Raw genomic sequence first — 13,211 nt, 5'->3', positions numbered from 1 at the left:
TTAAAAAATGGTATAAAACCACCAACCTGTGCTCGTACCTTTCCACTTCATGATCCCAATTTGATATGAGTTTCTTGTATTCTGAAAATTTGAATTTGAATTATGTTTCCTGGGAAACATTGCTTTATGACATCATCGGAACTCCAGCGATGTCATATGTTGTTGAGATAATGTAAAATTATACTGTCCTTAATTTTACATTTACATTTAAGTCATTTAGCAGACGCTCTTATCCAGAGCGACTTACAAATTGGTGCATTCACCTTATGACATCCAGTGGAACAGCCACTTTACAATAGTGCATCTAAATATTTTAAGGGGGGGGGGGGGTGAGAAGGATTACTTTATCCTATCCTAAGTATTCCTTAAAGAGGTGGGGTTTCAGGTGTCTCCGGAAGGTGGTGATTGACTCCGCTGTCCTGGCGTCGTGAGGGAGTTTGTTCCACCATTGGGGAGCCAGAGCAGCGAACAGTTTTGACTGGGCTGAGCGGGAACTGTACTTCCTCAGTGGTAGGGAGACGAGCAGGCCAGAGGTGGATGAACGCAGTGCCCTTATTTGGGTGTAGGGCCTGATCAGAGCCTGGAGGTACTGAGGTGCCGTTCCCCTCACAGCTCCGTAGGCAAGCACCATGGTCTTGTAGCGGATGCGAGCTTCAACTGGAAGCCAGTGGAGAGAGCGGAGGAGCGGGGTGACGTGAGAGAACTTGGGAAGGTTGAACACTAGACGGGCTGCGGCGTTCTGGATGAGTTGTAGGGGTTTAATGGCACAGGCAGGGAGCCCAGCCAACAGCGAGTTGCAGTAATCCAGACGGGAGATGACAAGTGCCTGGATTAGGACCTGCGCCGCTTCCTGTGTGAGGCAGGGTCGTACTCTGCGGATGTTGTAGAGCATGAACCTACAGGAACGTGCCACCGTCTTGATGTTAGTTGAGAACGACAGGGTGTTGTCCAGGATCACACCAAGGTTCTTAGCGCTCTGGGAGGAGGACACAATGGAGTTGTCAACCGTGATGGCGAGATCATGGAACGGGCAGTCCTTCCCCGGGAGGAAGAGCAGCTCCGTCTTGCCGAAGTTCAGCTTGAGGTGGTGATCCGTCATCCACACTGATATGTCTGCCAGACATGCAGAGATGCGATTCGCCACCTGGTCATCAGAAGGGGGAAAGGAGAAAAAAAAAAAAGGAGAAGATTAATTGTGTGTCGTCTGCATAGCAATGATAGGAGAGACCATGTGAGGTTATGACAGAGCCAAGTGACTTGGTGTATAGCGAGAATAGGAGAGGGCCTAGAACAGAGCCCTGGGGGACACCAGTGGTGAGAGCGCGTGGTGAGGAGACAGATTCTCGCCACGCCACCTGGTAGGAGCGACCTGTCAGGTAGGACGCAATCCAAGCGTGGGCCGCGCCAGAGATGCCCAACTCGGAGAGGGTGGAGAGGAGGATCTGATGGTTCACAGTATCGAAGGCAGCCGATAGGTCTAGAAGGATGAGAGCAGAGGAGAGAGAGTTAGCTTTAGCGGTGCGGAGCGCCTCCGTGATACAGAGAAGAGCAGTCTCAGTTGAATGACTAGTCTTGAAACCTGACTGATTTGGATCAAGCAGGTCATTCTGAGAGAGATAGCGGGAGAGCTGACCAAGGACGGCACGTTCAAGAGTTTTGGAGAGAAAAGAAAGAAGGGATACTGGTCTGTAGTTGTTAACATCGGAGGGATCGAGTGTAGGTTTTTTCAGAAGGGGTGCAACTCTCGCTCTCTTGAAGACGGAAGGGACGTAGCCAGCGGTCAGTCGTGTAAAGTACTTAAGTAAAAAATACTTTAAAGTACTACTTAAGTAGTTGTTGTGGGTACCTGTACTTTACTTTACTATTTATATTTTTGACAACTTTTACTTCAATACATTCCAAAAGAAAATAATGTTATTTTTACTCCATACGTTTTCCCTGACACCCAAAAGTACTCGTAACATTTTGAATGCGTAGCAGGACAGGAAAATTATCCAATTCACGCATTTATCAAGAGAACATCCTGGTCATCTCTATTGCCTCTGATCTGGCAGACTCACTAAACACACATGCTTTGTTTGTAAGTAATGTCTGCGTGTTGGAGTGTGCCCCTGGCTATCTGTAAATAAAAATAACAAGAATGGGGCTATCTGGTTTGCTTAAATACAAAGAATTTGAAATGATTTATACTTTTACTTTTGATACTTAAGTATACTGAACAAAAATATAAAGGCAACATGTAATAATTTCAATGATTTTACTGAGTTAAAGTTCATATAAGAAAATCAGTCAATTTAAATAAATAAATTAGGCCCTAATCTATGGATTTCACATGACTGGGCAGGGGCGCAGCCATGGGTGGGCCTGAGAGGGCATAGGCCCACCCACTTGGCACTGGGGAGTCAGGCCCAGATAATCATAATGAGTTTTTCCCCACAAAAGGGCTTTATTACAGACAGAAATATTCCTCAGCAAGGTATGCTGTCTGTCAGGTGGATGGATTTTTTGGCAAAAAAAAGCAGAAATACTTGAAATACTTGGCAAAGCAGAAATACTCACTAACAGGGATGTAAACTCTTATTGCTTTTAGCCGTACCCTTATTCTTCTCCTCCTATGTTCCTCTGGCGATGTAGAGGTGAATCCAGGCCCTGCAATGCCTCCTCCACTCCTATTCCCCAGGCGCTGTAACAGCCGTAATAGCCTTGGTTTCATGCATGTTAACATTAGAAGCCTCCTCCCTAAGTTTGTTCTATTCACTGCTTTAGCACACTCTGCCAACCCGGATGTTCTAGCTGTGTCTGAATCCTGGCTTAGGAAGACCACCAAAAATTCTGAAATTTTAATTCCAAATTACAACATTTTCAGACAAGATAGAACTGCCAAAGGGGGCGGTGTTGCAATCTACTGCAAAGATAGCCTGCAGAGTTCTGTCCTACTATCCAGGTCTGTACCCAAACAATTTGAACTTCTACTTCTAAAAATCCACCTCTCTAAAAACAAGTCTCTCACCGTTGCCGCCTGCTATAGACCACCCTCTGCCCCCAGCTGTGCTCTGGACACCATATGTGAACTGATTGCCCCCCCATCTATCTTCAGAGCTCGTGCTGCTAGGCGACCTAAACTGGAACATGCTTAACACCCCAGCCATCCTACAATCTAAACTTGATGCCCTCAATCTCACTCAAATTATCAATGAACCTACCAGGTACCCCCCCCCAAAGCCTTAAACACGGGCACCCTCATAGATATCATCCTAACCAACTTCCCCTCTAAATACACCTCTGCTGTCTTCAACCAAGATCTCAGCGATCACTGCCTCATTGCCTGCATCCGTAATGGGTCAGCGGTCAAACGACCTCCACTCATCACTGTAAAACGCTCCCTGAAACACTTCAGCGAGCAGGCCTTTCTAATCGACCTGGCCGGGGTATCCTGGAAGAATATTGATCTCATCCCGTCAGTAGAGGATGCCTGGATATTTTTTTTAAATGCCTTCCTAACCATCTTAAATAAACATGCCCCATTCAATAAATTTAGAACCAGGAACAGATATAGCCCTTGGTTCTCCCCAGACCTGACTGCCCTTAACCAACACAAAAACACCCTATGGCGTTCTGCATTAGCATCGAACAGCCCCCGTGATATGCAGCTATTCAGGGAAGCTAGAAACCGTTATACACAGGCAGTTAGAAAAGCCAAGGCTAGCTTTTTCAAGCAGAAATTTGCTTCCTGCAACACTAACTCAAAAAAGTTCTGGGACACTGTAAAGTCCATGGAGAATAAGAACACCTCCTCCCAGCTGCCCACTGCACTGAAGATAGGAAACACTGTCACCACTGATAAATCCACCATAATTGAGAATTTCAATAAGCATTTTTCTACGGCTGGCCATGCTTTCCACCTGGCTACTCCTACCCCGGTTAACAGCACTGCACCCCCAACAGCAACTCGCCCAAGCCTTCCCCATTTCTCCTTCTCCCAAATCCATTCTGCTGATGTTCTGAAAGAGCTGAAAAATCTGGACCCCTACAAATCAGCCGGGCTAGACAATCTGGACCCTTTCTTTCTAAAATTATCTGCCGAAATTGTTGCCACCCCTATTACTAGCCTGTTCAACCTCTCTTTCGTGTCGTCTGAGATTCCCAAAGATTGGAAAGCAGCTGCGGTCATCCCCCTCTTCAAAGGGGGGGACACTCTTGACCCAAACTGCTACAGATCTATATCTATCCTACCATGCCTTTCTAAGGTCTTCGAAAGCCAAGTCAACAAACAGATTACCGACCATTTCGAATCTAACCATACCTTCTCTGCTATGCAATCTGGTTTCAGAGCTGGTCATGGGTGCACCTCAGCCACGCTCAAGGTCCTAAACGATATCTTAACCGCCATCGATAAGAAACATTACTGTGCAGCCGTATTCATTGATCTGGCCAAGGCTTTCGATTCTGTCAACCACCTCATCCTCATCGGCAGACTCGACAGCCTTGGTTTCTCAAATGATTGCCTCGCCTGGTTCACCAACTACTTCTCTGATAGAGTTCAGTGTGTCAAATCAGAGGGTCTGCTGTCCGGACCTCTGGCAGTCTCTATGGGGGTGCCACAGGGTTCAATTCTTGGACCGACTCTCTTCTCTGTATACATCAATGAGGTCGCTCTTGCTGCTGGTGAGTCCCTGATCCACCTCTACGCAGACGACACCATTCTGTATACTTCCGGCCCTTCTTTGGACACTGTGTTAACAACCCTCCAGGCAAGCTTCAATGCCATACAACTCTCCTTCCGTGGCCTCCAATTGCTCTTAAATACAAGTAAAACTAAATCCATGCTCTTCAACCGATCGCTACCTGCACCTACCCGCCTGTCCAACATCACTACTCTGGACGGCTCTGACTTAGAATACGTGGACAACTACAAATACTTAGGTGTCTGGTTAGACTGTAAACTCTCCTTCCAGACCCATATCAAACATCTCCAATCCAAAGTTAAATCTAGAATTGGCTTCCTATTTCGCAACAAAGCATCCTTCACTCATGCTGCCAAACATACCCTTGTAAAACTGACCATCCTACCAATCCTCGACTTTGGCGATGTCATTTACAAAATAGCCTCCAATACCCTACTCAACAAATTGGATGCAGTCTATCACAGTGCAATCCATTTTGTCACCAAAGCCCCATATACTACCCACCATTGCGACCTGTACACTCTCGTTGGCTGGCCCTCGCTTCATACTCGTCGCCAAACCCACTGGCTCCATGTCATCTACAAGACCCTGCTAGGTAAAGTCCCCCCTTATCTCAGCTCGCTGGTCACCATAGCATCTCCCACCTGTAGCACACGCTCCAGCAGGTATATCTCTCTGGTCACCCCCAAAACCAATTCTTTCTTTGGTCGCCTCTCCTTCCAGTTCTCTGCTGCCAGTGACTGGAACGAACTGCAAAAATCTCTGAAACTGGAAACACTTATCTCCCTCACTAGCTTTAAGCACCAACTGTCAGAGCATCTTACAGATTACTGCACCTGTACATAGCCCACCTATAATTTAGCCCAAGCAACTACCTCTTTCCCAACTGTATTTAATTAATTAATTTATTTTGCTCCTTTGCACCCCATTATTTTTATGTCTACTTTGCACATTCTTCCATTGCAAAACTACCATTCCAGTGTTTTACTTGCTATATTGTATTTACTTTGCCACCATGGCCTTTTTTGCCTTTACCTCCCTTCTCACCTCATTTGCTCACATTGTATATAGACTTGTTTATACTGTATTATTGACTGTATGTTTGTTTTACTCCATGTGTAACTCTGTGTCGTTGTATCTGTCGAACTGCTTTGCTTTATCTTGGCCAGGTCGCAATTGTAAATGAGAACTTGTTCTCAACTTGCCTACCTGGTTAAATAAAGGTGAAATAAAAAAAATAAAAAAACACATTTTTGCACAGAATTTGAGACAAATAAGCTTTTGTGCGTGTGGATTTTTCTGGGATCTTTTTTTTCAGCTCATGAAACATGGGACCAACACTTTACATGTTGTGTTTATATTTTTGTTCAGTATACTGTGTATTTAAAACCAAATAATTTTGGGCTTTTACACAAGTAATATTTTTACTGGGTGACTTTCACTTTTACTTGAGTCATTTTCTATTAAGGTATCTTTACGTTTAGTAAAACGTATGACAATTGGGTACTTTTTCCACCACTGCCTAAAATAAAATGCCAATGGACATTTCACTTTTTAAAAGTTTCCTCTATCACAGAACCTCAAAGTACAGTACCATAGCAATAATATTCTAATATAGAAATACAAGGACTGTCTTTTGTTTCTTGGTATGATGCATCTTTATCTGAGTAATTTATAGGCACAGTCTGTTTCAAATGTCATCATGTACTCTATACACTGATTGTACAAAACATTCGGAACACCTTCCTAATATTGAGTTCCAACCTCGTTCAACAAGGATGCTGGCCCATATGGACCCCAATGCTTCCCACAGTTGTGTCAAGATGTCTAGATGTCCTTTGGGTGGTGGACCATTCTTGATACACACGTGAAACTGATGAGCTTGAAAAACCTGACACACTCAAACCGGTGCACCTGGCAACTACTACCATACCCTGTTCAAAGGCACTTAAATCTTTTGTTTTTCCCGTTCACCCTCTGAATGGCACACATTCACAATCCATGTCTCAATTGTCTCAAGACTTAAAAACCCTTCTTTAACCTGCCTCCTCACCTTCATCTACACTGATTGAAGTTTTAATTTGAATTGACTGACTTTAAAAGTGACATCAATAAGGGATCATAGCTTTCACCTGGATTCACCATGTCAGTAAATGTCATGGAAAGAGCAGGTGTTCCTAATATTTTGTACCCTCAGTGTATATATCCAACGTATGTCCCATGTATTTACAAAATGAACACTAGATGGCACAACTTACTCAGTGTGGGTCTGCCATCTGGGTTCATTCATGGAGCCCATGAAACATATACTTACTGTATGTGTATTTATTTGCTTTTCAATAGATCCTGTTCAGTCCAGGAAATGCGACCACGCCATGTGACAAAACTTTTGGGGTTAAGGGTTGGTCTCTAATGAAAAAGCACACCATTCAGGCATCGCACAGATATATGGACACAATAGACAAACAGCCAAATCTCTAATCTGCACTCTCCACTATTTGCTCTTGTAAGGGTCTTATATGACACACTACAACTGCTACAGTACCCGCACCCGCCCTTTTTCTCCTCACATCACATTGTCCATGACCTCTGGTCCCACAGTGACCTTGAACCAGCAATGTCATCGTTACCATGCTCGGAGAACGTATCTGATTACACTAGCACCTGGCTGGTAGAGAGAGAGAGATGGAAGGATAAGGAGAAAGAGGAGGGATGTAGAAGAGAATAAGATATGTTTAAAAAAAGAATAAGAGAGCTGTGCAAAAACATCTGGATGAAAAGTGATATTATTGAGATATTCCCAGCATTTTACCTTATATGGCCTATATAGCCCTTTGGTTCTTTGTCAAATAAAATGGAATGAATTTTCTGAGAAATTCTGTAAACACTATCATTGTACATGTAGTGATGATATTACTGTTATATGTTGTGATGTTTTTACTGTTATTGCTAGGTAATAGGAGTACGGTGTATTGTATTTACTACACTGTTTGACACATTTCCTAAGGCAAATGCCTACAGACTGCCTTGTTCTTGTCTGGTAAAATGTAGTGTTGGGAACATTATTGTAACCTCCCTACCCAACAATGAAGTGAGTGTTAGAGGAAAAACAAAAGGTATTGGACATCAGGAACAGATTATGAAACCTAAGTGTCATTCAGCTCAAGTACCATACAGAGACTTATTCACACACCACAGCCAACCATGACTCAGCTATCATCACCTACATATTAAAGCTCCAACCAACACACACACACACACACCCTGATGAAGAGGTTATTGAGAGGGCAGGCATTGATTCATTGGCAATGACAATGCAGAAACAGAGGCTCGCGCTCATGTATTGTCTCAGCTTGTCATCTCCCACCCCTATTCACTCAACTGTTTTATTTTTTAGAATGGACTGCAGTGGTGAATTCACTTATTTCACCTCATTTTACATATGCTGTTATTATATACATGTACTGCTATTACCTATGTGCTCAAGCACAAGGATAATGTATTTATCCTGGTTTCTCTCTCTTCCTTTCACTCTCTCTCTCTCTCTCTCTCTCTCTCAAATGCAAGCACACGCACACACACACACACACAGCATTACAATAATTTGTGAAGACTTTTTGGGGACCGATCAACAATTTATTTCCATTCAAAATTCTACTTTTCTTTACTCTTTACCCTAACCCTAACCCTAACTCCGTACCCTAAACCTAAACCTAACCCCTAACACTAAACCTAATTGTTACCCCTAAACCTAAACCCTAACCCCAAAATAGCCTTTTTCCTTGTGAGTATCGGCCAAATGTCCTGACTTGCCAAATGCCCCCCCCTCCCCCAGACACACACAGACACACACACACACACACACACACACACCTCCCCATACACACGCATAAGAATCCAGAGAAGAAGAACTTCTGCGTCTTCCAAGTTTGTGGTATTTGAAACACTACGTAAACATATCAGTGTTCATGGTTACAGTCTCCATGACTGCATGACAACAGCTTGCAGGTCAGCCGTACAAGCGCTTAGTGGTTTGGAAACGTAATATTTGCTAGTATTAGTACAGCATTCGCTGCACCCTATGTTCCTACTGAACTCTCAAGAACCACATGCAGCGCTGTTGCTATGTTGATGTGTGTTTCATTGCTGGAGGAAAAAAATGTCCCTCAGGTTTTCGGCAGTATGGTGTGAAGAGCTCTTTGAAAGTGTGGGACAAATAGCAGATATTGAAGCAGGAATACATGAATTATGTCTGTGCAAGGACAAGCAAGAGTGAAGAAGACCATGTTTTCCAATCAAATGCAGAGGCAAACCAATAAATTGTGAACTAAGAGGTTATTCAAAAGTCACGGTATGGGACGTTAAACGGGTGTCCTGACTCTCTGAGGTCATTAAAGATCCCATGGCACTTATCGTAAGAGCAGGGTGTAATGATATTCGTCTGTTGTTTGAAGTGAATCAGACCGAAATGCAGCGTGTAGGTTACTCATGATATTTAATGAAGAAAATGCTGTACATGAAATAACTGAGAATACAAAACAACAAACGAGTGAAACTACTTACAGCCTATCTGGTGACTAACACAAAGACAGGTACAATCACCCACGAAATACAACGCGCACTCAGGCTACCTAAATACGGTTCCCAATCCGAGACAACTAGAATCAGCTGACTCCAATTAGGAATCGCCTCAGGCAGCCAAGCCTAACTAGACACACCCCTAATAATACACACTCCCAATTAATACAAACCCTAATACGAAATACAACATATAAACCCATGTCAAACCCTGGCCTACCCAAACATATAACAAAAACACAAGATACAATGACCAAGGCGTGACACAGGGGTGTTAACCCCGGTGTCTTGGCTAAATTCCCAAACTGTCCATCATACCATCACGGTCACCTAATCATCTTCAGCTTACAATTGGCTCATTCATCCTCCTCCTCTCCCCTGTAACTATTCCCCAGGTCATTGCTGTAAATGAGAATGTGTTCTCAGTCAACTTACCTGGTATATTAACGCTTAAATTAATAAATAAATAAAATATTTTTAAAGTGTAAAGGTAGGGGTTAGTGTTAGGGGTTAGGGACTATTGGATTTTGAATGGGACAGAATTGTGTCTCCACAAGGTTAGTTGTACAGACTCTGTGTGTGTGTGTGTGTGTGTGTGTGTGTGTGTGTGTGTGTGTGTGTGTGTGTGTGTGTGTGTGTGTGTGTGTGTGTGTGTGTGTGTGTGTGTGTGTGTGTGTGTGTGTGTGTGTGTGTGTGTGTGTGTGTGTGTGTGTGTGTGTGTGTGTTATTTCCAGTAGACTGAGCTACAACTACAAGGCCCATGGTACGTTTCGACGCGTCTCATGACGTAACTTCATGTGAGCACAAGCTGACTGGAGCAGAGACCCGATTGTAAAGATTACTCACTCTCGTATTGTCCTACACTGAGTCCGTTTACCAGTACATTAGAGCGAAAATAGTTGGACAGCATATAACAACGTCATAAACACATCTTAGCAGGTGAATGTAAAAAATAACTCGACAATTCGGTGTTTAGGTCAGCACGGACAGAATTGCTTTCCTTTCAATCTTCGGTGTGCGTTTTTCTCAGCTGGAGCATTCAAATTGGATTTCGAGCGAATATCGGGAAAGTCCAGATGATGCTGTCGGATTGTCATTAGGTAAGGCGAGTTTGAAACGCATACAATGTGCTTTATTTGATGTAACTAAAGTGTTATTTTACGGCAATTTGCTTGGCTACCAAGGGAAAGTTATTGTCATCATCAGTCAAATATAAAATTGTAGCCTAATTGTTGCACACCTTTACACTTTTTGTTGTTGTCGACTATTACCCATAGTAGTCCTAGCCTACAATGTATGACTTTCCACTTTCAAGTTAGCCTTTTCATGGCACAGAAACCAAACAATGACAACGTTTTCCAGCGGTAAGAAATAACTCAACTGAGGTTGGTTTTTATAGCCCATTGTCATCATTCACACATTGAAACCAAGTAGCTTACCTACCTATTTAACTATTAAGAGAGAGGTAAATATGTGAACGTGAAATGTGCCTATGGCACTTTTTGAAGTATATATATGACGTTACTGGTTGTGCACAATGAAGGGTCTCTCTTTCCCTTGTGTGGTTGACAAGCCGGTTTGGCCCGCACGGAGAAAGCCCAGCTGGGGGCTATTGTTCCCACCACATAAACTGATTTGCATGCATCATCTCGCTTGAGCATCTGGCCTCGTCAGTCCCTCTTTTGTTTCCTCCAAATTCGGCTCATTTGCTCAACTGTCCAGTCATATTCATTTCTGTCGCTATTATAGTAGAGCTGTGTTTGTGTGTAGCATATGCCTGTCTTTACTTTGAAATACCCTTTGACCCTTCTCTGTGTAGGGTTAGGCCTATTTGAAGAGAAACTGGTTTCGATTCAAACTGTCATCTGAGTATGTTAGGTCTGTTGGTAGCCTACTGTGTATCCTTTGAAAATCCCTTTCCTCCTCCAGTCTATTATAAGCACGATTGTGCTGTCAGAGAACACTGGCTTTGCATCATCATACTGTCATCTGACTACACTTCTCAGGAGTGGACGACATCCTCGGCGGATTGCTTGGGAGAGTTTAAAAATAACACCTGTCATATCACTCTCACCAGAGTTTCCATTCCTGAAATGGGCTGGATCCGTTGCCTTTATTTAACCAGGCCGGTTTCCCTACTCGACTCCAACCTCCCCAGATGAGATGCTCTTACCGACTCACCCCTGGTATGTCGACGGGTGGTGCGGGGATCGGTTATGCAAGTCCATTTGTTCGGGGCGAAAAGCCCTCAGGATGGGAGTCTGTTTCATGCCTTGATTAGGGAATAAAAACACACGTGGGGTCACCGAAGGCTGCTGAGGCTGAACATGAATGGAGCTCTTCAGAGACTGCCATTTGTGAGGATCCCGTTAGGATTCTGTGGCTCGGTAGTCGCAAAAGGGTAGCAAACACAATTAGTTAGCATCAACCCCGGGGCACATACTGAAAGTATGTAGCCTATGGTGTATTACACATAGCCTACTTCAAGTTACTAAGTAATTCATAGGCTATATCATGTTAACAACAGCAACATTGGGTGTGCCATGATGACCCACATTTAGGCCTATGTTTGTGTAGTGTTGTGCATGCACCGCTTATAACTGTATTTTAGCCTACATTCCCTGTCAAGGGCCCTTTACATGCTCACCATTCTCATGACTTTGGTTCATGTTTAGGTTATAACTTGTGTGACACATCTCTTTTGAACAGAGTGAATGAGCAGACAAAACATTGATTAAACAACACGCCACCTAACCTGAACGTTTTTCCTGTTCAACTTGCTGTCTGTTCAACTTGCTGTCTGTTCAACTTGCTGTCTGTTCAACTTGATGTCTGTTCAACTTGCTGTCTGTCATAGCTCTGAGTCAGCGAATGCCTGTACATCTGCCTAACTTGGAGATCTGCTTCTGTGGTAAAGTCAATTAATGAAAGTCATTCCTGGAAAGATCCCTTTTTTTTTCCTTTTTCCCCACTGGACAGAAAGATACAAAGGCTATTTGAATTGGTCCACTCCTCTCCTCTCCCCTCCACATTCCTTCCTCTGCTTTACCCCACTCCTTCATTGTTATCAAGGTCGACTTGATGTGTTGGAAAGGTCCAGTCGTGGGCACCTACAAGCCACCGCCTCTTATCTCTCTCGGGTTACGTCCGAAATGGCACCCTATTCCCTATGTAGTGCACTACTTTTGACCGGGGCCCATAGGGTTCAGGTCAAAAGTAGTATCCTACATAGTAGATAGGAGGCAACCTAATTTTCTTGTTCTCCCTGAACTTGGAAAATGGGGAAGTTGTCTACCTGGCTGATTTCGCTTCAACGCTATAGGGGGAACACATTTGCTTGGGAACTTTGTTTTGCCCATGGTTACCTCCCAACTTTTCACCGTTCTTCTGACTGATGATTGGAGAGTGTGGAAAAACAAATAAAAGAGGTATCTTTCTGTCCTGAATTTGTATGATAGTATAATGAGGTGTGTTCTCTGTGACATTGCTGCTCATAAGCAAATGGACGTTATCCTTACCTATAGCTAAATCGGTGCCTTGTATGAGGATGACACCAGTAGTTGACAGACGTAACCTATCTTTTTTAGTTTTCATTTCAGAAGACCATCTTCACTCTATGATGGAGATTCATAATTACATTTTTTGTTGTTGTATTTAACCTTTGTTTAACTAGGCAAGTCATTTAAGAACAAATTCTTATTTATGACGGCCTTCCCCGGCCAAACCCTAACACGGACGATGCTGAGCCAATTGTGCGCCGCCCTATGGGACTCCTAATCGCGGCCAGTTGTGATACACCCTGGAATCAAACCATGGTCTGTAGTGACGCCTCTAGCACTGAGATGCAGTGCCCTAAACCGATGCGCCACTAGGCAGAACATAGTACACTTTTTTTTCTAAAAACAATTATTTATTTTCCTTTCAGGGTAGTCTGTGTTCTACCTCAAT

The sequence above is a fragment of the Oncorhynchus gorbuscha genome, linkage group LG26 (genome assembly GCF_021184085.1).
Source record: "Oncorhynchus gorbuscha isolate QuinsamMale2020 ecotype Even-year linkage group LG26, OgorEven_v1.0, whole genome shotgun sequence".
In the NCBI taxonomy this organism is placed as follows: Eukaryota; Metazoa; Chordata; class Actinopteri; order Salmoniformes; family Salmonidae; genus Oncorhynchus; species Oncorhynchus gorbuscha.
The sequence above is the reverse complement of the archived record's forward strand: the minus strand, read 5'-3'. Positions refer to the sequence as shown.